Genomic DNA, 27312 nt, shown 5'->3' on the forward strand with positions numbered 1-27312 from the left:
CCTTCAGCCAGCAAAATCCCAGAATTCTCTTCCTTCGATTCCACCATTTCTAACTCGATTCCAATTCTTCCAAATCCCATTTTTGGTGCTAAATGAACCCAAAAACCATCCTCACATATCCTAGGCACAACAACCCCAAGAACCCTAGCCAAAACTCCAATCAATTCCCAACATTCCAACCCAAAAACCAGCTGGAACTTAACTTAGAAAACAGAGCAAAAGCAAGAGTTCTAATGGCTAAAAACTCACCTCAATCTCAGCTTAGCACCCTCTTCAATGGTGGAGCATAACCCTAGCTTGGCAAAGCTTGGTTCCTTGGCTTAATTCCTCAAAAGAAGCTTGAAAATCCAAAGAGAAAATGGAGGAGAAAACTATCGGGAGAGAAGAAAAAGGAAGCTCTGTTTTTACCTCTTCTTTCCACAGCCTTAATGGCTTATATCAATCTCTTAGGGTGAAAAGACCTAAATGCCCTTATGTCTAAAATAAACCTTAACAGCCACCAAGGGCAAAACCGTCCTTTCGCACATGTTTCATTAATCACAATTACACACCCTCCAATTCCCGCTACTCTCAATAACCTCGAACACCAATAATCCATATCCCATTACCCTTTAATTCCCAGTAATGCTCTAATCATTAAATTTACCCCGAGACTCTTCTCGAGCCTCGAACTTAAACCGGTTATGACTAGACCGAACACTTGCATTCCATGATCGTCTCATGCCGAATAGCTTGAACCAATCCACCTTATAATGTGGCTATATTACTTAATTGCAAACATTCTCCAAAATACGCAATTACGCCCACAACGGACAAATTACCAAAAATTCCCTCATAATTATAAATACTCCCATATGCATGCATTTATCATCATATTATAATATAATTCACATAAACATGCATATGGTCATTAAATAGCATCATAATTCAATTATGGCCCTCTCGACCTCCTAATCAAGGTCCTAACCCTTATTAGGAAATTCGGGGCATTACATTGTTATTGCAAAAAGTTCGTTTGAACTTAAATCTCACTAGAGAAGTTTTGGGAACTGAATATTTTCAAAGAAACTAGACTGCTGAGGCAGGGGCTAGACCCTTCTAGTGTTCTTTGGAAATTATTTAGGATATTTGAGGCTGTATAAATACTTAATAGAAATATTCTACGAGAGGCTAGACCACGAATGGTTGGGTTTTTTTTTTACCCTTCCAGGCTAACCTAAGAATTTTCTTTAAGTTGATCTAATAAATCTATCAGTCATGGTGTCTGAGATAAACCTAGTCAATTCCAACCCAATGGAGTGGTGGATTGATACTGGTGCCACTCGGCATGTATGCTCAGACAAGAGTCTGTTCAAATCTTTTGACCATGTAGATAATGGCGAGAATATTTTCATGGGAAATTCTACCACATCTAAAATTGCGGGTCAAGGAAGTGTGATCCTAAAAATGACTTCTGGAAAGGAGCTGACTCTGAACAACGTACAGTACGTATCAGAGATCCGGAAAAACCTAGTGTCTGGTTCACTATTGAACAATCACGGATTTTGAATTGTATTTGAGTCAGACAAAGTTGTTCCGTCCAAAAGTGGAATGTATGTGGGAATGGGTTATGTAACTCATGGGTTGTTTAAACTCAATGTAATGGTTGTTAAACCAATTATCAATAAAGTTAATAACTCTTCTACTTACTTGCTTGAGTCTTCCAGTGTTTGGCATGGTAGACTAGGACATGTTAATTATGATACTCTACAGAGATTAATTAACTTGAATCACATACCAAAATTCCACATTGATTCAAATCATAAGTGTGAAACCTGTGTTGAGGCAAAACTAACAAGGTCTTCCTTCAAAATGATTGAAAGGAATAATGAACCCCTAAATTTAATCCATAGCGATGTATGTGATTTCAAATTTGTTCAAACAAGGGGAGGCAATAAGTATTTTATTACTTTTGTCGATGATAGCATGAAATATTACTATGTGTATTTGCTAAAAAGCAAAGACGAGGCTATAGAGAAATTTGTTCTCTATAAGACCGAAGTCGAGAATCAACTTAACAAAAAGATTAAGGTGTTGAGAAGTGATCGAGGTGGTGAGTATGAATCACCAATTCGTGGATTCTATGCAAAAAATGGAATCATCCATGAAACCACTGCACCTTATTCACCTCAGCAAAATGGTGTTGCTGAACGAAAAAATCGTACATTGAAAGAGATGATGAATGCGATGTTGATTAGTTCTGGATTGCCTCAGAACATGTGGGGAGAAGCTATCTTATCAGCTAATTATCTTTTAAATAAGATACCCAAAAAGAAAGAAGATAAGACCCCTTACAAGTTATGGAAAAGAACGAAACCTTCCTTCAAATACTTAAGAGTGTGGGGGTGTCTTGCCAAAGTGACTGTACCTTTACCAAAAATGGTAAAAATAGGTCCAAAAACTATTGATTGCATTTTCATTGGTTATGCACATAATAGTAGTGCATATCGGTTTTTGGTGTATGAATCTAAAATATCTGACATACACAAAAACACGATAATGGAATCCAGAAATGCGTCGTTCTTTGAACACGTATTTCCTTTTAGATCAAAAGAGGATTCAAGTTTGTTGAAATGAACACATGAGACTGTTGCTAAAAATAGTCCGGATCAAAGTCAAGAATGTGAGGATGAACCTAGACGTAGCAAAAGAATTAGAACAGAAAAATCTTTTGGTCCTAATTTTCTGACCTATTTGCTAGAAGGTGAACCTCAAAGCTTTGATGAAGCTGTGAACTTCACTGAAGGCTCTTTATGGAAAGATGCTATTAATAGTGAGATTGAATCCATACTTCAAAATCACACCTGGGAGTTAGTAGATCTTCCTCCAGGATGTCAGCCTTTTGGGGCCAAATGGATTTTCAAAAGGAAAATGAAATCTGATGGTTCAATTGATAAGTATAAGGCACGACTTGTAATTAAAGGTTATAAGTAGCGTGAAGGCCTTGATTACTTTGACACTTATTCTCTTGTGACGAGAATAAATTCCATTAGGATGATACTTGTTATTGCTGAATTACGCAATCTTGAAGTACATCAAATGGATGTGAAAACTGCTTTTCTAAATGGGGATTTAAATGAAGAAATTTATATGGAATAACCCAATGGGTTTTCCTCCCCAGGTCAAGAAAGAAAAGTATGTAAATTGGTGAAATCTTTATATGGTTTAAAGCAAGCACCAAAACAATGGCATGAGAAATTTGACCAAACTATGTTGGCAAATGGCTTCAAAATCAATGAATGCGATAAATGTATTTATGTTAAAGAAACAGATAATGACTATGTCATTTTGTGTCTTTATGTAGATGACATGCTCATTGTTGGAAGCAGTGATAAGATGATCAAATCTATCAAGAGTATGTTGAACTCGAAATTTGACATGAAAGATATGGGTCTGACAGATGTCATTTTGGGGATTCAAATCTCAAGGACATCTGATAAGATCATTCTAAGTCAGTCACATTTTTTGGACAAAATTCTTGAGAAATTCAACAAAGAAGATTCTGGTGTATCCAGAACCCCTATTGATTCGAGTCTACATTTGTTCAAGAATAAAGGGGAGATTGTCTCTCAGGTAGAGTACTCTTGAATTATTGGAAGTCTAATGTACTTAATGAGTTGTACAAGACCTGATATAGCCTACGCAGTTAGTAAACTGAGTAGATACACGAGTAATCCAGGATCTAACCACTGGAAAGGAATAACAAGAGTACTTAGGTACTTGCGACTTACTCGTAGCTATGGGTTGCACTATACTAAATATCCAGCAGTACTTGAAGGGTATAGTGATGCTAATTGGATATCTGATATGAAAGATTCAAAATCTACGAGTGGATATGTGTTCACACTCGGTGGTGCAACTGTATCATGGAAATCTTCTAAACAAACGGTAACAGTTAGATCCACGATGGAATCTGAGTTTATTGCCTTAGACAAGTGTGGGGAAGAAGCTGAATGGCTTCGTCAATTTTTAGAAGATATTCCAAAATGGCCTAAACTAGTGCTAGCTATTGGCATACATTGCAATAGTCAATCTGCAATTGGTAGGGCACATAATAATATGTATAATGGTAAGTCTAGACATATACGTCGTAGACACAATACCATTAGACAACTACTCTCAACTGGAGTTATCTCTATTGACTATGTGAAGTCAAAGGATAATATTGTGGATCCGCTAACCAAAGGGTTAAATAGAGAGTTGGTTGAAAAATCATCGAGGGGAATGGGTCTAAACCCATGAATGAATAAAGTCAATACAGTAGACACCCCACCTAGTTGACTAGAGATCCCAAGATCTAGGTTCAAAGGGACAACTAAAACTGTAAAGATTATGTTGGATCACTATGGGGGTTATCCTCATTGTCCATTCTTATGATGAAACGGTGATAACCGTAAGGAAAAGCTTAAGCTATGCTTTTAATGATTTCTTATGCGTTGAAATGTCGAGCTGAGTAATACAGGTTACTCTTAATTAAGAAAATCACCTATGTGAGAGAGAAGATGTGCCGCTTCTATAGGGATTGAATAAGGGCTCAATTCCTAGAATATCTCTTGCAGAACTAGGGAAATGTTCAGGGCCAAAACGAACATAATCTTGAAAAACCAATATATGTCAGGAAAGATTCCTGTGTGTGGTATATCATCATTTACATGAACGGCAGAACAGTTCAAAGACATCGCGTCTACTGATCAGCCAGTAAAGTAAATATACTTACACAAGGGAAGGTTCAAAGGGTAACACCTACCTATCCTATGCGGGTTTCTAACGGTGAACTCTATCACCTAGGTCTAAACCATCTGTTGGCTATTCTTGTGTCAGTTTTCATTCATGTGGGGGATTGTTAGAATTTTTTGAATGAAAAAACCAATTGGGATTTGTGCCACATTGGTAATAAGAGGTTAAACCTCTCATTTTTGGCCTATATATATAGAGAGAACATGGGCATTGTAGTTTAAACACACCAAAAACATATACATAGATATATGTGTCTTCCTTTGAAGATTAAGATATATATATATTTTCAATATAGTTTTTCCCTTTTTACTCTTTAGAGTTCTTAGATCTGTTGTAGTGTGATAGTGTTCAGGCATATTTGGTTTGGCGAAGTAATTGAGTTACTTACCGTTCACCGTTGTATCCTGGGAGATAGACGTTGAAACCTCGTAGAGGCGGCGAATCTGTTTTAAGGAAACTGTGTGTTACACAGGCCTCGGCTTTTATTTTTGTTCTTTATAATTATTGTCTAAATTAATTATAATTACTATCTATACTATAATTATTTATATTGTGTTATTTATAATTATAATATTGTCATTTATATTATAGTTATTTATATTGTGTTATTTATAATTATAATATTGTTATTTATATTATAGTTATTTATATTGTGTTATTTATAATTATAATGTTTATGTATCTTTAATTTAGTAGATATAAATATTGTATTTATCATATTGCGTTTATTCAAGTATTATATACGTTATGGTTTTTCCTACAAAATTTGCATACAAAATAACTTTCAGTGTATAACAATGAAAAATGAAAGTCATGAATTCAAATACTACTTCTTTCAACCTTATGCATCTTCATTAGCGGCAGAAAAGGATGATGAGCTTTCGCCTGCATCACTTGCAGAAGGAGGATCCGCAAAGCTCATCGTCCAAACGTTCTCGCCACTGTTTGGGACAACTTGTACCACCAATTTATCTTTTGGATCAAACAAATTTACCTCTTTAGTAGAAGTCATAAATTCTTTCGTTGGCTCCCCCTGTTCGAGCGATATAGAAATTCGAGCCTCTCATCATTCCTCCGAATCTCTTCTAGATGTTTAGACGGTAGGCGAAGGATATATCCCCCAATTATTTCAGATAAGGATCCATGTCGTATTTCCTAGTTCAATATTGAAAGAACGACAATATTGAAATATCCCATTTTTAGAACCAGGATTGCTTCTCATTTGAAAAGGTTTTATCCAAATACTTCGCCAATTCAATCTTGCTGATATGGATATGAATTTTTTCAATGATCTCACGGTCCTAGATGCGCTCGCGTGTCTTCTTGACATGATTCTGCTCCATATCCTGCACGCATATTACCATAATTATTTACATCTGCAGCACCAGTAAGTGTAAAATCACAAGTGTATTTAGCATTACCTGCAACATGTCATTTACTTGTTCTTCTGCAGACCTTAATTTCTCACAGAATTCACCCACCACCTACTTCGCTGCATCCGTCTCAGTAATAGCGGCCTCTCGAAACCTTTCAATTTCTGCCACCTTACTTTGAACATCACCCAAGATGCCTTCGAGAGATTATGCCTTCTTAACCACGCGTCTCTCTCCTAAACAACCTTCTTTTGCTTAACCTCTGTGTAAGCAGATTCAGACACTTGCTCATACATATCTACTTCCAGTTCCTTTATCACTTCATCCTTCATTCAATTTTCCTCGCTACAAATCCTTTGTGGCCTCGCTTTACTTGGCCACTAGCTCCACCGCCTTCTTCTCCACCTTAGATTTCTGTCCCATAGTTCTCTTCTCCTCTTCTGTCAAGAGGGCATGTTTCTTCCCCATGTCATCATGTGATGACACTTGAAGACCTTAGAATAAAAATACTCCGACAATCATAATTAATATTCTATCATTAACACTTCTCAATTTCCTCAAAAATATAAAAATGAGTAAACAAACAAAAACTCACTAATGTCAAATGTTCCCGCATCACCTCTCCAAGATGTGCCATACCGCCTGCCTTCTCCGGAAGCTCATTTGAAATTGGGGCAACAGAGAAGATGTTAGGATTTGTTAAATACAAAGTGAATTTTCTTATGCACAAAGAGGTACAAAGTCATAACAATTTCACTAAAGTCAATATGAGCAGGTTGACTTTTATTGTAGGTATTTAACTTTTTTTTAAGTCCAAAGTATTTCTTTGGAGTATATTAGAGTACCCAGAAAGTTTGGTGGCATTTAGAGGTGTTTTGGGCCAATGTACAAAGGTCAAAAGTCAGTGCAACAGGTTTTGCAATGCCTGGCTTACAACAACCTAGATAGGTGATGCATCACTTTCATGAGGGCGATGCATCACCAACCAGGTGACACATTGCGTGTGTCATCCATACGGACTTGTACAGTTACGTATTTTGGCTCCAAAACTTTATTTAAAATGCTCTAATCTCATTGGTTAACACTAATGACAGTTCCTACACTATTTAAGGTGTTCATTTGAGACGATGTGAGCTTATTACTCTCCACTCACTCTCTCTCTCTCTCTCTAACTCACAAAGATACTAGTTTTCTCCAAGATCTTCATCAAGAAAGCTTGAGTTGTTTGAAGACCAAGGCTTGTTAATCTCAAGATTCTTTCCACCATTGTAGTAGCTTCAAGCAATCTCTTATGGAAGGCTAGGAATAGAGTTTTTTGGACAACAATTTCTATTGTGTCAAGCCTTCATGATCATCTCCATTGATTTATTACAATAAATAATAACTTTACTATTTTATGTAACTAGGCTTTCTCACAAGAAAGGTCATCTCTTTCGTTTGATCTAATTTGTGTTTTATTCTTCCATTGTGTATACTAGTATATTCTTATTGATTATCCTAAATTATAGTATTCTAATTGTGTTGATAAGCCATAATCCCAACAGAAGATACTCCCATCTCTGTAATGCACTGGATAGCCAAAATCGTTACACTGTGTGGTTTAAATAGTGTTAGACTTTCTAAACGAGTCCCTTGGCCATAAACATGTAACTAAACGTGATTAATGGTTTAGGGTTAAAATTTTTGGTCAAAAGGAATAACCATAACATTAAAATGTTTAATGCCATACATGGGATCCCAAAATAATATTTAAAAGGCTAATTACAACTCAAAAGATACAACCAGCCGACCTAACTGACAAAATAGGGTTTGACCCTAGTTCCTCTGAGAAACCCCGTCCATGGTGGTCGAGCAGCCACGTATGTACACGTCGCTACCGAGCTCTCCAACTCATGGCTGGGCCAGCTTCCCTTTCCCCTTACCTACACCTCAAAGCACGTGTGAGCTGAGGCTCAGCAAGAAAACTTGAACATGCTCATAAGATGTTAATAACATATTCCATGATATTGTACCCTAAAATTAGCACGAGTTCAATTACTCAGCTCGGATACAGCTGACAGATGAATATGTGGAAAAATAGCCTAGTAGAACATTTGGTTAACAATCAAGTTCGTACACGACCTACATGTTTCTATTAGACCGTCTCTTAGGATAACAATCAAGTTTGAGACTTATAGTGGACAGATCCACATTTGGGCGCTCTAAGCTTAATACAAACTAAGGTTTAGATAGTCTTTAAACACCAGCTCGGGCGAGATATCCAGCTCGTGGAAACATGGTTAGAACACATACTGAAGGATACCAAGAGATTTGGAGGCTCCTTATACGCCCATTAATGCCCAGGCTGTATCACATATCTATATTTTATTATCCGAGATAGCAAAAGTATATTCTATTATGTTATCAAATCATATCCTAATGTAAATGAGAATAATATGTATTAAATGTATACCTTTCTTATTCATGCGGTTACCCAAACATGTACAGGAAATTCCCCTATAAATATCAATGATAATGGATAGGGAAGGGGAATGCCTTTTTGTATTACTAAAATTCTACAGAAATTCTGAAAGAAAAGAAATAATACTATTTCGTGGACTAGGTGGATTTTAACCACTGAACTACGTAAAAATTATGTGTGTACGACAGGGTTCTTGTTATTTCATTATGATTTACAATTTAGCACTAATATTCCTATTAGATTTCTTAATCTACATGTAACGCCCTGGTTACCACATAACAGTTACGGTGAATGGTGAACCGGAAATTTGACCCGCTACCCGAGTCCTTTGGTTAAAAACGTGATCTAAGTGTTAATATCAAGTTAAGGTAGAAAACCAACAAAAAAAGGGAAAGGGTACACTTCATTAAGTAAATAAACTGCTCATGAGCCTTTCAAAATGTTTACAAGTAGTTCGTAATACAAAAGAGTCGCTACAGTTCCAAATTTACAAACTCCGCCGGCCTAAGCGGAAAAAATAGGGTAGACCCCTAGTCCCTCTGAGAACTCCTTGACCGTGGTGGTCAAGCGGCCCTGTATGTACACAACATCGCCCAAGCTCCCCACTCAGGGCTAGTAAAGCTTTTCCTTCCCTTTACCTGCACCACAGAGCACCCATGAGCCAAGGCCCAGCAAGAAAACACAATAAAACATGATATAATATCAACAACGATCATAACAACCCTTCGGGACTCTCAGTCCAAACAAATAGGTGACAATAGCCAAAAGCCACGATAATGAGCACCGCTCCCTCTAGCCATGTGACGATAGGGTCACCAGGGCTTAACGGTTAAGTGATTCCTTCATATGTTCGACCAGGACAGGTGCATGGTGATTAGTCACCAACATAACCTTCCTCACGACTCTAGAGTCGAAGCTATGGACAATGTCCCTTAGCCACGTGACTAACGGTCACCGGGGTCGTATACCTTGGCTATAGACATCTGGTCATAGACCAGGCAAGCGCTTATAAGTTCTTTGACCTTAGGGCCGGTCCCGCATTAATGCCATAGGGCCATTCAATGTGTGGTCATCGACTTTAGAGTCGGTCCCTGACTAGTCAGTGTCTTAAACAGGTAATCAGCATTCATTAGCATTTAATATGCAATCCACGTTCACATATATCAACCAACATGCCTCAATATCAAACCATGCATGTCATATACCTGTACAGGGTGCAACTGTATCCATACACTGTTTTCTTACCTCAGGTTCGAGCGAGAAGTACGATAAAGACGACCCCTGAGAACGATCGATCTTTTAGTTCCTTAGCGGTTACCTAATCACAACCAATTATATCCTCCATTAATGAGAATCCACAATAATAGGGTCTTAACCTAAGCACCACCCTCGGGACCTCAAAACATGCCCACACGGTGAGTAGATTCGATCCCGGGCCTTAAGGATTGAAACCCCAAGTCAAAAACCCTTAAAAACACTCAAAACGGGGTTTGGAAGGAACAGGGTAGCGCTACAACGCTCAACCCCTAGCGCCACAGCGCTCTACACAGAACCTCCCAAGAGCCAGAAAGCCTCCTGAGGAGCGATATAGCGCCCTAAGGTGGGCGCTGTAGCGCTACCTCCATACCTAATCACCCCTGAATCGACCTTCTTCAACTCCTTCGATTCTAACTCGATTTCCAAGCTTCCAAATCCTATTCTTGATGCCAAATGAACCCAAAAACCTTCCCAACACACCCCAAACATCACAAGCATGGGAACCCTAGCCAAAACTCCCACCAAAACCATGAATTCATCCTAGAAGTCACAGCTGCAAAATAAAACCAGAACAGGGAAAACCAGAGAAAACCATGGTTAGAAACTTACCCAAAGCTTGGTTTAGGATGCTCTTCAATGGTGGAACACACTCCCAAACTCCCAAGGCTTGCTTCCCAAGCTTGAATCCTCAAAATTGGTTCAAAAACCACAAAGAAAGATGAAGAGAAGAAGGTACGGGAGAACTCCTTGCATACTCTGTTTTTTTCCACTACTTTTTTCAGCCATCAAGAGTTATGTCTATCCTAGGGGTGAAATGTCCATTTTACCCCTAGGTCACTTAATAGTTCCTAAAGGCTCCCAAGGGCATATTTGGTACTTTCCTCCTAACTCGTTAATCATAATTAACGCTCTCCAATTCCCGCTATTCTCAATGTTCTCAAATATCAATAATTCACAACCTGTTACCCTATATCTCCCGGTAACGCTCTAATCATCAAAATCACCCCGAGACTCAACCCAAGTCCCGACACTTAAACCTGTTGTGACTAAACCGCTAATCAATACTCTACGATCGTCTCCTGTCGAATAGCTCGAACAAACCCACATCATAATGTGGTCTTAACATATATCACCGACATGCATACAATTAACATTATATTATAATATAATTCTCATAAACATGCATAATTAAACAATTATGGCCCTCCCGGCCTACTAATCCAGCCATTAACCATAATAGGGAATCCAGGGCATTACACTACCATTGGAAAAATATCGCGTCAATAGTTTGGTGCTTTCATTGAGAAGAAATTAGTACTTCACAAGTTTCAGTCGACATTCATCATTGTGCTCACTCGATCGATGCATGACAATGAGATGGAACAACCTGGTGGGTAGGAGGCCCATCATATTGTTGTTCCCAATGAAATGGGCCTAGATGTTCAACAAAAACTTGGGAAACAATCGGTGGATCAGGACGACGCTGGGAGTTCAGCGTCACTCCCACCAAATCCTAATCCAGGATATTTGACTGCCATCGATATGGAAAACGCCAAATTAAGGAGCCATCTCGCTAGGGAAAATAGACAGATTGAGGAGGTCTTGGCTCGATTAGCGCCTCTTGCACCAATGTTAATGTCAAAAATAGGCAAAGTGGGTTTCATAAGTCCCACGGGAATAACTGTTCTAAACCTAGTCATTCTGTTAGGACTACCACTCCGAGCTCTGTACCTTAAGAGCAAAACCACCGAAGCACTCGACCCACTGGTCATCACAGGGGTCATCGTCAGCATGTCAGATGGTCAGTCAGAACTGCGACCCCAACTCCATGCCTTCTTTACAGATTCCTAGGAGTGCCCACAAAAGCCCACCAAGGCGAGCTAGGAAAAGTTCACGAAGGAAAAATGCTTTAGCGAATCCTCCTGTGCCGCAATCAAAACCCCAGGCACAGAGAACTCAGGACATTGAGGTAGAGCCGAGGCGGCCTAATTCAGTTCGTCCTGATGGAACACGTATAGCCTCACCAATAAGGCATCCACCATCACCGATTAGACATCTTACACCACCTCGCCCACAACGAGATGCTCCAGATCATGGGAACAGTAGGAGAAATCCTCCCTCGCAAGTAGATATTAATGCCCCACGGGCACATGCTGAGATTCCAGGTCCTCGATCTCAGCCGCGAGCCATAAGTTTTGCAAATGGAAGTTACTGGATAGGGAGCCAATGTGGAGGCAGGTCTTAGAGTGACCTGAGGAATCACCTTAGCTCAGCGCAAAGTCCTCAGGACGATCCACAACCTGACCTACGCGATCATTTGAACTCACAAAGAATGTATCCAGATCGTGATGAGGTTGTGAGTTATACTCGACATGAGGGAGGTCCGTCTATCGTATGCGACAATGGGAATGTCCCACCTAACCAAGCTCGAACTTGGTGGGACAACAACCCATCAAATGCATACAATAAGAGGGGAGTTGTTGAACAGCCCCCAACTAACTTAGAGACCAAAGACCTAACCCTTGAGAGACTAGCCTTGATGGAGGAACAGATGAAGAAGCTCTTATCTAGAAAGGGGATGGACGATTGCAACCTAGATGAGGAGTTCAAACCTTTTGCTCCAAACATTGCAGCAGCTACGTATCCTATTTGCTTTAGGATGCCAAATATGCCGACAATTGATGGAAACATAGATCCATCCTATCACCTCGGGATGTTCAACACAATAATGATTGCCCAATATGTCGGGCTCGATCTAAGGTGTATCTTGTTCCCCGCGACTCTGGTCGGACCTACCAGACAGTGGTTTAAACAGTACAAGAAGCATTTAGTAAGCTCGTGGAAGAAGTTGTCTTCTGAGTTTATGAGAGCATTCTGAGCTTCATAGGCAGCTCGCGTAGATGCCGATTCATTGGCCAATGTAAATCAACAACCTGGTGAATCAGTGAAAGCATATCCGATCAGATTTTCCAATGTTGAAGCATGAGCTAGGGACGTTGATGATAGCTCCAAGCTCATGGCGATGAGGACAGGAATTCTGGTGGGAGGTGACCTAGGGCAATAACTCCAACGAAAATGAGTTAAAAGTGTAGACGAGTTCTTGGCCCGAGCTCAAGAGTGGATAAACTTGGAAGAGGCGCAATCTGTTGCCGCAGGAACTAGCCAGGACCCTATCCAACCCGTTGGAGCAGTGATAGATGTTGTTGCTACGACTTAACCTGTTACCCAGAATAACCAAGCGGGAAACACCAAGAGGAAGGGAAATGGTAAGGGTGACTAGAACGACATGAAGAAGAACAAGTTTGTAGAGAAATTCAAGCCTGTTTATGCCACCTACACCAACCTAACGAACACCCGAGAACATATCTTCTTGGAAAATTCTAATCGCCTCCCGTGGAAGAAGCCGGAGCCTTTAAGGCATCAGAGGGCGAAGAGAGACCCCTCAAAGTTTTGCCGATTTCACAATGACATCGGCCATACCACCGATGATTGCCGACAACTGAAGGATGAGATTGAGACTTTCATTTGGGCTGGACCATTAGCCCAGTACGCCCAAAATTGGATAGTTCCCAATCAACCTGTCTGACAGAATCCTTTTCTAGCTCTGGAAGCCTCGACAGGTTAGCCTAAAGCTCAGATGAATCAAATCGACCCTCCCCTGATAGTAGAAAGAGATATAACTACTATTGCTGGAGGACCTCATTTGGCGGGCACGAGCATTGAGTCCCAAAAGAGGTATATTAATGAGTTTAAAACTCATAACGGTGTGGAGTTTTTCCCGGGGCAGCGATTGGAAAAACAACCAATCATTTTCACGGGAGAGGATGCTAGCCACGCTCAATTCCTGCATAATGACCCGTGGTGGTAACTGTGCAGCTCGCTAACCGAAGGGTACAGAGGATATTGGTGGATAATGGAAGTTTGATAAATGTGCTTTTCTGGTCCACCCTAGAAAAGATTGGATTGTCCGTAACTGATTTGAAGGTGACCTCAATGACTTTGTATGAATTTTCAAGTGATGGAAGTTACCCGTGGGACGGAAGAACCTCGAGAAGGAATGATGAGGTTGCCCAACAGGATGACATTAATCCGCAAATAGGCGAAGACAGATTTGAGATCAAAGCAATAAAAGAGCTCGAGGAAGTAAATATCGACCCAGAAGCACATTCAAGAGTTGTCAAATTTGGAAAAAATCTTGATGCCGGAAGGAAGAAGGAGCTAGTCGAATTCCTGAGGAAGAATCTGGATTTCTTCACCTGGTCACATGAGGATACGGTGGGAGTGTAATAATGCATTCTTTAAACTTAGACAAGAATGTGCTTGCGATTTGAAGCAGATGCTTTTGGGGATCGTACGATCTGAAGCATTAGAAGAAGAAGAAGTAGCTACCCTACTTAAATGCAGATTTATCAAGGAAGAAAAATACACGATCTGGGTTGCTAACCAGGTGTTGGTCCTGAAGCCAAAAGGGAAGTGGATAACTTGTATCGATTTCTCCGACCTCAACAAGGCTTGTCCCAAAGATTGTTTCCCACTACCAAGAATTGATCAGTTGGTAGATGCCATAGCCGGTCATGAGCTCAGTTCTTTCATGGACGCATATTCTAGATATAACCAGATCATGATGAACCCTGCAGACCAAGAGCATACCAGCTTCATGATCGAGCATAACGTATATTGCTACAAAGTTATGTCATTTGTGCTGAAAAATGCTGGAGCTACATATCAACAGTTAGTCAACAAAATGTTTGCTAACCAGATGGGAGAAACATGGTGGTGTATGTCGATGATATACTCCTCAAATCAAAGACTGCAAGTAACCATGTATTCGACCTGGAAGAATGCTTTGGCATATTGAGAAAGTACGACATGATGAAGCTGAATCCTCATAAGTGCACTTTCGGAGTTGCGTCGGGAAAGTTTCTAGGGTTTATAGCCAACACAAGGGGGATAGAGGCGAATCAAGAAAACAATAGGTCATTATTAGAAATGCCTTCGCCTAGGTTGCATAAGGAAGTACAAAGCCTAACTGGAAAGGTGGTGGCTTTAAACCGCTTCGTTTCAAAATCCACTAACAAGTGTCTAGCATTCTATAACTTGCTAAGAGGAAACAAGAAGTTTGAATGGACCGAAGAATGCGGAAAGAAATTTAGCGACCTGAAAATGCATTTAGTTGAACCCGTCATACTATCAAAATCGACGTCCGGAGAATGTCTATTTTTATATCTGGCCGTGACAGAAAACACAGTTAGTGTTGTGTTAGTTCGAGAAGAAAATAAGTGACATAAACGTTTATATTATGTAAGTAAGAGACTTCTCAGAGCTGAGTCACGATACCCATTGATAGAAAAGCTTGTGTTCTGTCTAAGTTCAGCTTCAAGGAAACTAAGGCCATACTTCCAATCCCATTCTATTCACGTCTTAACTGATCAACCTTTAAGGGAGGTTTTGCAAAAACCTAAAACGTTGGGACGTTTGTTAAAATGGGTCGTCAAACTCATCCAGTTTGAGATATTATATATGCCATAGACAATAATCAAGAGCCAAGCCCTTGCTGATTTTGTGGTCGAGTGCATAGGTTTTCAGGACGAGCTGATAAGGGCGTCGGTGTAGGAATTATGGAAAATCTTCATCGATGGATCATCTAATAAAAATGGATCGGGAGCTGTGATCATCTTAATCTCACCTAAAGGGCATAAATTCCATGCAGCTCTCAGGTTTGGGTTTGAAGCATCCAACAACGAAGCAGAATATGAGGCCTTACTGGCAGGGCTAAGGGTGGCGAAAAAGCTAAAGGCAAAATCCATCCAATGTTACAGTGATTCTCAACTCATGGTCAATCAGATATTGGTGGAATACAAAGCTCGAGGCATCAATATATCAGCCTACTTGGCTAAGTAAAAGGGCGAGTTGTCTAAGTTCGTGTTTAGTTCCGTCGAGCAGTACCCTGTGAGCAGAATTCCAACTTTGATACTCTGGCTAGACTTGCTACCACCAAAGAAGCAGATACATTCAATGTAGTTCCAGTGGAGTTCTTGGAAAGCCCGAGTATAACAGAAGAGAAGGTTAATGTCAGAATGATTGACATAAAATCGACCTGGATGACCCCCATATTGGAGTACCTCACAACCGAAAAGCTACCTGTCAATCTAAAGGACGCGAGAAAGTTGTTGTAACAAGCTCCACAATATGTTATGGTTAAAGGAATCCAATATCGATAAGGGCAATCGTTACCCCTCCTACGATGTGTTCTGCCCGAGGAAGCGCAAACTATTTTTCAAGAAATACACGAAGGGTTCTACGGAGACCATGCTGGGGGGGGGGGGGAACCTAGCTCTAAAGGTACTGAGACAGGGCTATTTTTAGTTCACGTTGGCAAATGACTCGATCTCGTATGTGCAGAAGTGTGACAAATGCCAACGCTTTGCCATAGTGGCCTGAGCTGCTCCAGTCGAGCTGACCATGATCTCATCCCCTTGGCCATTTGCGGCATGGGGAATTGATTTAATTGGTTCTCTACCAACATGAAAAGGAAGAGTTCATTATGTAGTAGTTGCCATCGATTATTTAACGAAGTGGGTAGAGGCTAAACCTTTGGCAATCATCACCTAGAAGAGAATTCTGGACATTGTTGTGAAGAATATCATATGTCGATTTGGACTCCCGAAAAAGATCATGTCAGACAAAAAAAATTAGTTTGATAGTGATCTCTTCACATAATTTTGTGAAAAATATGTCATAAACAAGAGTTTCTCATTGGTAGCGTACCCATTATATGAGGCCAAGGGATTATGGCCCGAGCAACTCCTACAAGTAGTCTGGGCCTACTGGACCTCACATCAAACCTCCATGGGGCATACACCTTTTTCCCTGACCTTTGGAAGTGAGGCTATGCTCCCAACTAAGGCACTGATGATGACCCATAGACAAAAGATCTCTGATCAGGATCATAACCACGAGCTACTTAGTGCATCCCTCGATCTAATCGAAGAAAAATTAGAGTCAACACAATTAAAGCTCGCCCATTATCAACAGAAGATCACTCATTATTTCAATTCAAAGGTGAAGGGACACAGACTCAGATTAAGCGATCTAGTTCTCCGAAGGGTCTTTCAGCAATTCAAGATCCCAAAGACGGTGTGTTAGGGCCGAACTGGGAATGACCATATCAGATTGTGGAGGTCTTGTGCGAAGGAACTTTCAAGCTAGCCCAATTAAGTGGAGAAATAGTCCCATGGACCTAGAATGCCCTACACTTAAAAAGGTATTATCAATAGCTTCACTATCTTTAATGTTTTCAGAATTACCATTTATGTAAGGCTTATTTTTCCATTTTAGTTTAATAACAGCTGGATTATAAAGTAACCAATTTTATCGTTTTGTTATCACGAGCTCACTTTGTAAAAGAAACTAAGAACATTTTTATGTTCTGGTTGCTTGGGGGGTACATAATCGAAGAGAGCTTTTATGAGAGTTCTGCTTATTCAGATAAAGATTAAAACTTAGAGTTTGGAAATTTTGATTATTCAACGGCTTTATGAATTTTCAAAAGACCGAATGCGAACTAAGTTTGAGAAATCTCTAAGAATAAAAGCCTTGGATACAACCAGGCCCGAGGCCTGATTCCTAATAGGTATAGAGCTACTAAGCCTATTAAAATCCCTGGATATAACCAGGTCCGAGGCCTGATTCCTAACAGGTATAAAGATACTAAGCCTATTAAAACCCCTTGATATGACTAGGTCCATGGCCTGATTCTTAACAGGTATAATGAAATTAAGTAAGTGAAATCTTTTATACAACTAAGATATCGATAACATCTACTCGATCTAAAGTTAACCCCTAATATTTTGAATGTCTAAGAATCTAAGGATTCATAAGCATGAGAAAATAATAGACTAAGGGAAATACAAATAGATAACAAGTTAGAAGTATATTAAAAAATATATTGTCATCTCGAGGAGAAAAAATATCGACCTCGGCCCGAAGGCCATTGTTTTGGTCCCAAGGGACTTAATTACAGAAGCTTAAAAAATAAAAGTGAAAATAATAAGTAACCGAGGTCCGTCAGCTCGCTCCAAAGAAGAAACCTCCTCGCCATCTATCTCAACTTCTTTAGAGGCTTCGGCGGTCTTTGAGGGGTCTCGTGAGAACAGAATCTTGAACCTGGCAAGCTATGGTTCCCACAACTCGGGCTACATAAAAGAGAAGTTCCCATCCTGGTTGAAAGCCCAGCAACGGTAAAGCATCTCCTCCATATGAGTCGATTACTCTGCAACTTCCTCCTTGGCCTTGGCCTCGACCTCATTAAGCTTCTTCTTGAGTTATTCATTTTCGGCTTGAAGTTGGTCCACGCGATGGCTCACTTCCACCACCTGATTCCGGGAGGCAGACAGGGCAGCTTTTGCACACCGCTTGCTCTCCTGGGAGGAAACCAGGGTGACTTTGGCATCTGTTCGCCCTCTCGAGCGGCGCTTAGGGCAGCTCGGAGCTCGAAGCTCCTCGTCCCTGCCTTTAACCCGAGAAATTCCTTGAAATTGAGCCAGGATAGACTGCAAAAGAATGAGGAAAGTCAAGAATAGAGTAAAAAAAAAACTCACTGGAATGCAAAGACTTGAAAGTTTCAAACTATGGGTGGAAATACTTACAGTTTATATGACCGGTTCAAAGAAAGTGTCGATACGTCCAGAGGAAACTCCCTAAAAGCTTCTAAGAATCTGAAAGATGATGAAGTTTTTTTGGGAGAAGTTGGAGAAGAAACAGGGAAATTTTGTTTTTGAAAAGGAAACATTTTGAATGAAAAGGTGGTGAGGATTCATGTCTGATCACCCTTTTTACACGTAAACTATGGGAATTAATTCGGGCCATCCGATTGGGTTAGCTCGAGATCCAAAGGCCAAGATTAAATGAACCATACGGCGGCAAAAATTTGACAGGACATTTGTCACAATCCTCGAAACCCGAATGGACACCAATTACAGACAACCAGGTGTCTAGTACTCGAGTAGTGGGCATTCACAATTTTACATGGCAGAAGCCTAAAAGCTCCTAGTGTGCATGTCAGAAAATGATGACACCAAGCACGAGCAGCAGCTTGGGGGAAAATGTTGTACCCTAAAATTAGCACGAGTTCAATTACTCAGCTCGGGTACAACTGTCTGATGAATATGTGGAAAAATAGCCAAGTAGAACATCTGGTTAACAATGATGTGAGTAGCTCGATACTCAATCTAGTTCTTACACGATGTACAAGTTTCTATTAGACTGCCTCTTAGGATAACAATCCAGTTCGAGACTTATAGTGGCTAGATCCACATTTGAGCGCTCTGAGCTTAATACAAACTAAGGTTCAGATAGTCTTTAAACAACAGCTTGTGGAAACCTGGTCATAGCTCATACTAAAGGATCCCAAGAGATTCAGAGGCTCCTTATACACTCATTAATGCCTAGATTGTATCACATATCTATCAATTATTATCTGAGATAGCAGGAGTATATTCTATTCTGTTATCAATTCATATCCCAATGTAAATGGCAATAATCTGTATTAAATGTATACCTTATTTATTCACGCGATTACCCAAACCTGTCTAGGAAATTCCCCTATAAATATCAGGGATAATGGACAGGGAAGTGGACTGTATTTTTGTATTACTAAAACTCTGCAGAAATTGTGAGATAAAAGCAATAATACTATCTCGTGGACTAGGTAGATTTTAACCACTGAACCACGTAAAAATTGTGTGTGTACGAAAGGGTTCTTGTTATTTTATTACGAATTATAATTAAGCACTAAGATCCCAATTTTTTAATCAACCATTGGCGAAAAACCACGTCAACACATGATAATAATTAGCATGCCTAACAGTAATAACCCTACTCATGGATGTATTCTATTCAGATAAGAGACTACAATGTCACACCGGGGCCTGTTTCCCTAACTATGTGACCATAGAGTCACACTGAGGATGTTGCCCTCGGATATGGGACTATAGAGTCACCACGGGGCCCATTGCCCTATCCTCTATGTAACTAGCCTTAGAGTTGACCCAGCGTACCTGGTGCTTTATTTTCCAAACAACCATAGGGTCGGTCAAGCATATGTCACACTCCTGATTAGGCCTAACCATATGGACTGCCACTCAACGCGCTATTGCAATCCTTGACTTATAAGTCAATGCTTTCGACCAGCGCTTAGCGCGCTACTGCCGTCCTTCACTTATAATTGAATCCTTTCAACCATCGCTCAGCGTGCGACTATCTTCCTTGACATATAAGTCAATGCTTTTCAATCAGATAATGCAAACAAGCATACATAATTTAACAATTATCCAAATACAGAGTATTCAAGCTTGCTTAATTAAGCAATCACAGACATAATCATAATCATGCTCATTCACAAGGGCCCGAGCCTTAATCATATTTATATTTAAAAACCGGGCCAAGCCCTAATCACATATTGGGTGACATTTTCTTACCACTGGCCCTAGCTCAAGTTAATTAACAACAACCCCCGAGCACGATCGAATCCTGAGCCCTAGCAGTACCCTAGTCACAACCATAAGAAGAGATATGCATCAATATTGAGTAAATACAGAATTCTGGACCGAGAACTAGTCTCCGGAACTTTGAATTCTACTAAATCGGGTAGTAGAAACCTTCCCAGGCCCTTAATTTGGCCAATGCCCCTAATTTAAGTCGCAGTGCCCCTCACTAAGTGCCGTGGCTCTCCACAAGTCATAGAGCCCGTGCTCCATGTCACTAGACACACGCCGCGACACAACCTGCCTAGCGACAAGGCAATTTGAGCCACCTCCCCTCTTCTCTGAGTTCATGCGGCGCGACCCTGCGAACTCTGAAAAAATACGATTTTCAAAAATTGCAAGTCTCCCAAATCCACCCCAAAATACATATTTAACCAAATTCAACCCCAGAAATGGACTCAACAACTAAGACAAACAATATACACCCTTAAAAACACATCAAAACCCAATCAAAAACCCATAATTCAACCCTTGAGTATAAGAACTTAAGCATACTCTAAAACTTCAAAAACTCATAATTTAAAAGGTGAAAAACATTACTTCAATTGATAAGAACAACCCTAGGTTGTTGTTAACCAATTCCTAGCACCAAACTTCAAGCTTCCATGCCTTAAATTCCACTAGTTTCCTCACCACCTCCCAAGGTTCAAGAGAGAATGAAAGAGAACGTGAGGGAGAGAGAGTGAGTTGAGTATCGATTTTGACTTTGTTTCCTACCTTTGAAGGAACTTAGTGACTAAGTCACTACTAGAAAGGAAAGGACCAAAATGCCCCTTCCCCACTAATGTACTCTTCAATGCTCTGAAAGGTGAATTGGTCTTCCGCAACATTTCTAGAAATCTCAATTAATGCCTCATAAGTTCCTCGTTAAGTCCAATATTCTCAAATAATCTCCATATAATTACCCATTACCTGATAATTCACGGTAATGTACTAAACTACCAAAGTACCCCTAGGCTCACCCCGAGTTGGGTATTTGATCCTCTTATGACTAAACCGATAACTTGCTCCCTAGTATCGCCTCTGTTATCCAGATTTCCGGATAGCGTTTAGATTGATGTCCTCGGGGAAGCAGAATTATCGATGTCTTTCACAGTAGGTGACCAGAGCTCGCGGATGGACAGAAAGGCTTTGCCTCTCCTGTTTAGTGTCCGGATTACTCTTCCAAGCAAACACAACACGGAAACTCGTCAACTCACCCGGACTCCCGAAGGGGTATCCTTCGGGAAAGCCCCTTCCAGGAGAAGCTCTTCGAGTGGTCTCCGCGGAAACAGTTCCGTGCCTCGCACGGAACAAAACCAAGCGGTCGAGTCCTGGAGGAGGCATATTTGGAATGATATCCAACTGACACAGGATCCCACCTGACACGCCCGTCAGGTCAAAGCCGCACACATCCCAGCACGCCTAAGGGTACCTTTTCGCCTACTGTTCCGCTGACAACTTGGAAAAGATGGCTGACTTTGTGTGTTCCCCATACTTTCACGTAAATATACCCACATAGAGTCTTGTAGCCATGCTACTACAGTAATTGTATCCCCCATTTATGGCTGGTGTAATTAAGACTCATGTACGTAGAGAAAAACCCTAATCCAAAACCCTAGCTATAAAGACCCCTTCATTTTACAAGAAGAGGGACGGCCAACAGATCACAGAGCAAAAACTCTACAAAAATCTCTCTAGCTTCATCTTCTTCAAGAGAACCCGAGAGAAACACTGTGAGTGTGTGAAGTTCTTGTACACCAGCCATCTTACTGTAGTCCTTTCCAAGTATAATAACATCGACTCGTGGACTAGGGCTTGTTAACGCCTGAACCACGTAAAAACACTGTTTGTTTAGTTATATTTCAGCACTTCTACAGTCCTTATCTTTTTATTATTCTGTTTGTATTCGTTTCCGAAAAACTCGGTAAACATTTTGGTGCTTTCATTGAGAGCTGTAGGAAGTTGTTAGTCAGCTCTTTTTCTGTGTACGTTTTTTGTATTCACTTCGTGCTAAATAGATGGTGACTACGAGAATATCCGCGGTTGACAAAAATGCTAAGGTCAACCCCGATACTGCGATGGAAGATGTGGTGCAAAGCGAACCCTTGGACTACCAAGGTGAAGACCCGACATCCCGCCAGGATCGGGTCAGTGCCGAAGATACGACATACTTAGAAGACGAAGAAGAGTATGTCCAAGACGGTTATTACAAGGACGGCTGCTACTATGAGAAGGACCCAGAACTGGTCCAAGTAGCCGAAGAACTGGAGGTCACCAAAGCCAAGCTTGCTGAGCATGCCGCAGCCGCAAGCGGAAGCCCCAGAACGAAGTTTGAGCCAATTGCGGAGCAAACGAAGCGGAAGAAACTCCAACCGGGGAGACCATTCAAAGAAGCCCCGGAAGGACTATGAGCCCAAGTTCACGGAATATACCAGTTTGATAGACTCGCAAGAGAATGTCTATCGGGCGACCTGTAATATGGTCAACTACAAGAAGCCCCCGAAAGTGTCTCACGGAGGAAGGCGTCCGCGAGACTCCAATAAAAGGTGTGAGTTCCACGGAGACGTGGGGCACACCACGAACGAGTTCCTTCAGCTGAAGGATGAGATCGAGTCCCTGGTAAGAGCGGGACACCTCGGTCAGTGGGTGAGGATACCCATTATCTATCCCGGACAGGGGGTAGTTCACGGAGCTGCATATTCCCCGGGACAGAGGGGGACCGCTAGCGCTCCTGGAGCCGGTCACCCCCAAGCTCCCGGGTCTCAGTTCCCAGCGCTTCCTGCTCCAGCCGCTCCGGCACCCATTGCCTTGTTGGCTCCAGGGTCTGGCAACCCATATCCGCCCGGCCTTGCTCCGCCACCCGTTGACGGACACGTAGCCACCATCTCCGGAGGACCGCACCTTGCCGGAAGCACCCGCAACTCCCAGAAGAGGTACTTGAGGGAGTTAGAACACACCGGGGAGATGTGCGCCTTGGTTCAATCACCTGCTCAACGTCCCCGAATGATGGATCTTCCCATCACCTTCACGGAGGACGATGCTCGACATGTGCACTTCCCCCACAATGATCCCCTCGTGGTGGAAGCCCAGATTGCCAATAAGAAGGTCTCACGGATCTTGGTCGATAACGGAAGCTCCGTAAACATCCTCTTCAAAGCAGCTTTCCACGCGATCGGATTAACCGAGACAGACCTAGCCCCATGCCCCATCCAGCTTCAAGGGTTCAATGGGGACGCACTCATGCCATTAGGTAAAATTCAACTTCCAGTCACCCTCAGAGGAGAAAGCGACGCTTGTGCCTTCAAGCATAGCACATTCGTGGTGGTCGACTGCCCCACGGCGTATAATGCCATCTTAGGCCGACCGGTCCTAATCGATTGTGGAGCCATAACCTCGATACGCCACTTATGTTTGAAGTTTCCATGCGACGATGGGCGTATTGGCACCCTCCGAGGAGACCAACGAAGTGCACGGAGCTGTTATAACGTCTCCGTCCGATCCGTCTACACGGTCCAGGAGACGTTTGCTGCCATTCCTTTGGCGGAAGAATTACCAGAAACTGGGGGTGCTCAGGAGGCATACTTTGACGAACTCGACCCAAGAGTGGGAATCGAGAAAGCAATAGAGCCGATGGAGGAAGTCGAAGAGGTGATCCTCAACCCGGGAGAACCCACCAAAGTCATTCAGGTGGGGAAAAACCTGCCGTCGGCCATTCGAGATAAGATCGTGGCCACTGTGAAGGATAATCAGGATATCCTGGCATGGTGCCACGCTGATATGACGGGGATTAATCCTAATGTTGCGTGCCACGCACTCAACATAGACCCATCTGCAATTCCAATTCGCCAAAAGAGGAGGCCGTTAGACCCAGTGAGGGCCGAAGCCGTCAAAGCTGAAGTGGACAAGTTGATGTCCATAGGCTTTCTCCAGGAGTCGCACTATCCCGTGTGGTTGGCCAACCCAGTTCTGGTCCCGAAACGCGATGGGTCTTGGAGAATGTGCATTGACTTCACGGACCTAAACAAGGCCTGCCCGAAAGATTGTTTCCCTCTTCCGCGAATCGATCAGATGGTAGACGCTACTTCCGGATACGAACTCTTATCCTTCATGGATGCGTACTCCGGATACAACCAGATCAAGATGCATGTCGCGGACCAGGAACACACCAGCTTCCTCACGGACAAGGGTGTCTACTGTTACGTGTTCATGCCTTTCGGTTTCAAGAATGCTGGGGCGACGTACCAGCGTCTAGTAAACAGAATGTTCAAGGACCAACTGGGGAGGAACATGGAGGTGTACGTGGACGACATGTTGGTAAATTCCAAGACCTCCGGGGACCACAGTGACGACCTTGAGGAAGCTTTCGCCGTGATCCGAAAGTACGGGATGAAACTGAATCCAAAGAAATGTACTTTCGGGGTCTCGTCTGGGAAGTTCCTCGGTTTCATTGTCAGCTCCCGCGGAGTGGAAGCCAACCCTGAGAAAATAAAGGCGTCCATAGATATGCCTTCCCCCCAGAAACATAAGGATGTCCAGAGCGTTACCGGAAGGATAGCTGCTCTCAGCCGCTTCGTATCCAAGGCCACTGACAAGTGTATCCCCTTCTTCAATGTGTTGCGAGGAAACAAGAAGTTCGAGTGGACCCCCGAATGCGAAGCAGCCTTCCAACACCTCAAAGAACATTTAACCCGAGCTCCCATTCTGTCCAAACCTGTCGAAGGAGAGGCGTTGTTCTTATACTTAGCTATGACTGAGCACGCAGTGAGTGCCGCTCTCGTCCGGGAAGATGGCCGTATCCAGCTCCCTGTGTATTACGTAAGCAAGAGGTTATTGGATGCCGAGTCCAGATATTCAATGATCGAGAAAATCTCCCTCTGCTTGCTAATTGCTTCACGGAAGCTGAGGCCATATTTCCAAGCGCACACCATCAAAGTACTCACCAACCACCCTCTCCGACAAGTCTTGCAGAAGCCCGAGTCTTCTGGCAGATTGCTTAAGTGGGCCATGGAACTAAGCCAGTTCGACGTCCACTACCAACCACGTGTTTCCATAAAAGGTCAAGCTCTCGCGGACTTTATTGTGGAATGCTCGGGAATGAATGACCTCCCGGAAGATCCTGTCCCGGAACTTCCCACATGGAAGGTCTATGTAGACGGAGCCTCAAATGAAAAAGGAGCTGGAGCAGGGGTCATCCTAATATCTCCCCAAGGGCATCAGCTCTAGAGCGCCATCCGTTTCGCGTTCCCAGCATCCAACAACGAGGCAGAACACGAAGCCATGTTAGCTGGATTACGACTGGCCAGAGAAGTCGGAGCCCAAAAAATCGAAGTATACAGCGACTCCCTACTTGTGGTAAACCAAATATCCGGGGAATACCAGACGAAAGGCGAAAGAATGGCTGCCTACGTGTCTCTCTCCCGCGACCTACTGCAGCATTTCAAAGGCTACCAAATCCGCCAGGTCCCCCGGGACCAGAACTCACTCGCGGACACGCTGGCCAAGCTTGCAACGGATCCGAAGATTGAACAGTATGGCTTAGTCCCCATCGGGCACTTAGAAGCCCCCAGTACTGAGACACGAAGGATAAACGCCATCATCGACCATTCCCACTCCTGGATAGGACCCATCCTCAGATTTCTCACCACCGGAGAGCTCCCCACTGATAAAGCTGACACAAGGAAGCTCCAATATCAAGCTCCCCGATACGTGGTTATGGATCGAAAGCTTTACCGCAGGGGGTTGTCCATACCCTTCCTTAGGTGTGTTGCCGGAACCGAAGTCAGCACCATCATCCATGAGGTTCACGGAGGCTTCTGTGGCGATCATACCTCCGGGCTGAGCCTCTCCAAAAAGATCTTTCGACAAGGATACTTCTGGCCCACCATGAAGAAGGATTGTGTGGATTATGTCAGGAAATGTGAGCAGTGCCAGAGGTACGCCAAGGTTCCGCGAGCGCCGCCTACATAAATTACCCTAATGACCAGCCCCTGGCCGTTCGCCGTTTGGGGCATTGACCTAGTAGGTTCCCTCCCAACTGGAAAGGGTGGAGTGAAGTATGCCATAGTCGCGGTAGACTACTTCACCAAATGGGCTGAAGCTGAACCTATGAACACGGTCACATCTAAAAAAGCACTGGACTTTGTCATCAGGAATATAATGTGTCGTTTTGGGCTTCCACGAAAAATTGTCTCCGACAACGGAAAGCAATTTGACAGTGAACACTTCACGAACTTCTGTGCTTCGCATGGAATTATCAAAAGCTTTTCCGCAGTCGCCAGACCCCAGGCTAATGGGCAAGTGGAGGCTGTAAACAAAATATTAAAGACCACGTTGAAGAAAAAACTCCAAGCCTGCAAGGCTCACTGGCCGGAAGAACTTCCGCGAGTACTTTGGGCCTATCGCACAACAGAGAGAACTTCGACGGGGCACACGCCTTATTCCATGACCTTCGGTTGCGAGGCCGTCATCCCAGTAGAAACTATGATCCCCTCTCACAGGCAAGATACCTACGACCCTACCCGGAACCATGCCCTTCTCCAGGAGTCCTTGGACATGATCGAAGAGCTCCGGGAGCAGTCGCAGGTCCAACTAAAAATGTACCAAGGCAAGATAGCCCGACACTTTAACACGAGAGTCAAGAGCCGTACATTCGAAGTTGGGGATCTTGTCCTACGGAGAGTATTTCCTGCTACGCAGGATCCGGGAGTGGGAGTCCTCGGACCCAACTGGGAAGGCCCCTACGAAGTCCAAGAAAAAGTGGGCCACGGGACGTATCACTTAAAGAGACTCGACGGATCTAAAGTCCCGCGCGCCTGGAACGCGGAGCACCTCCGCCGTTACTACCAGTAGGCCCCGGACCATCCAGTCGGAAGTCCTTGGTGAAATTAGCAAAAGTGAAAAATGTGGAAATAATCCTCCC

This window comes from Humulus lupulus, chromosome X (genome assembly GCF_963169125.1).
Source record: "Humulus lupulus chromosome X, drHumLupu1.1, whole genome shotgun sequence".
Lineage (NCBI taxonomy): Eukaryota > Viridiplantae > Streptophyta > Magnoliopsida > Rosales > Cannabaceae > Humulus > Humulus lupulus.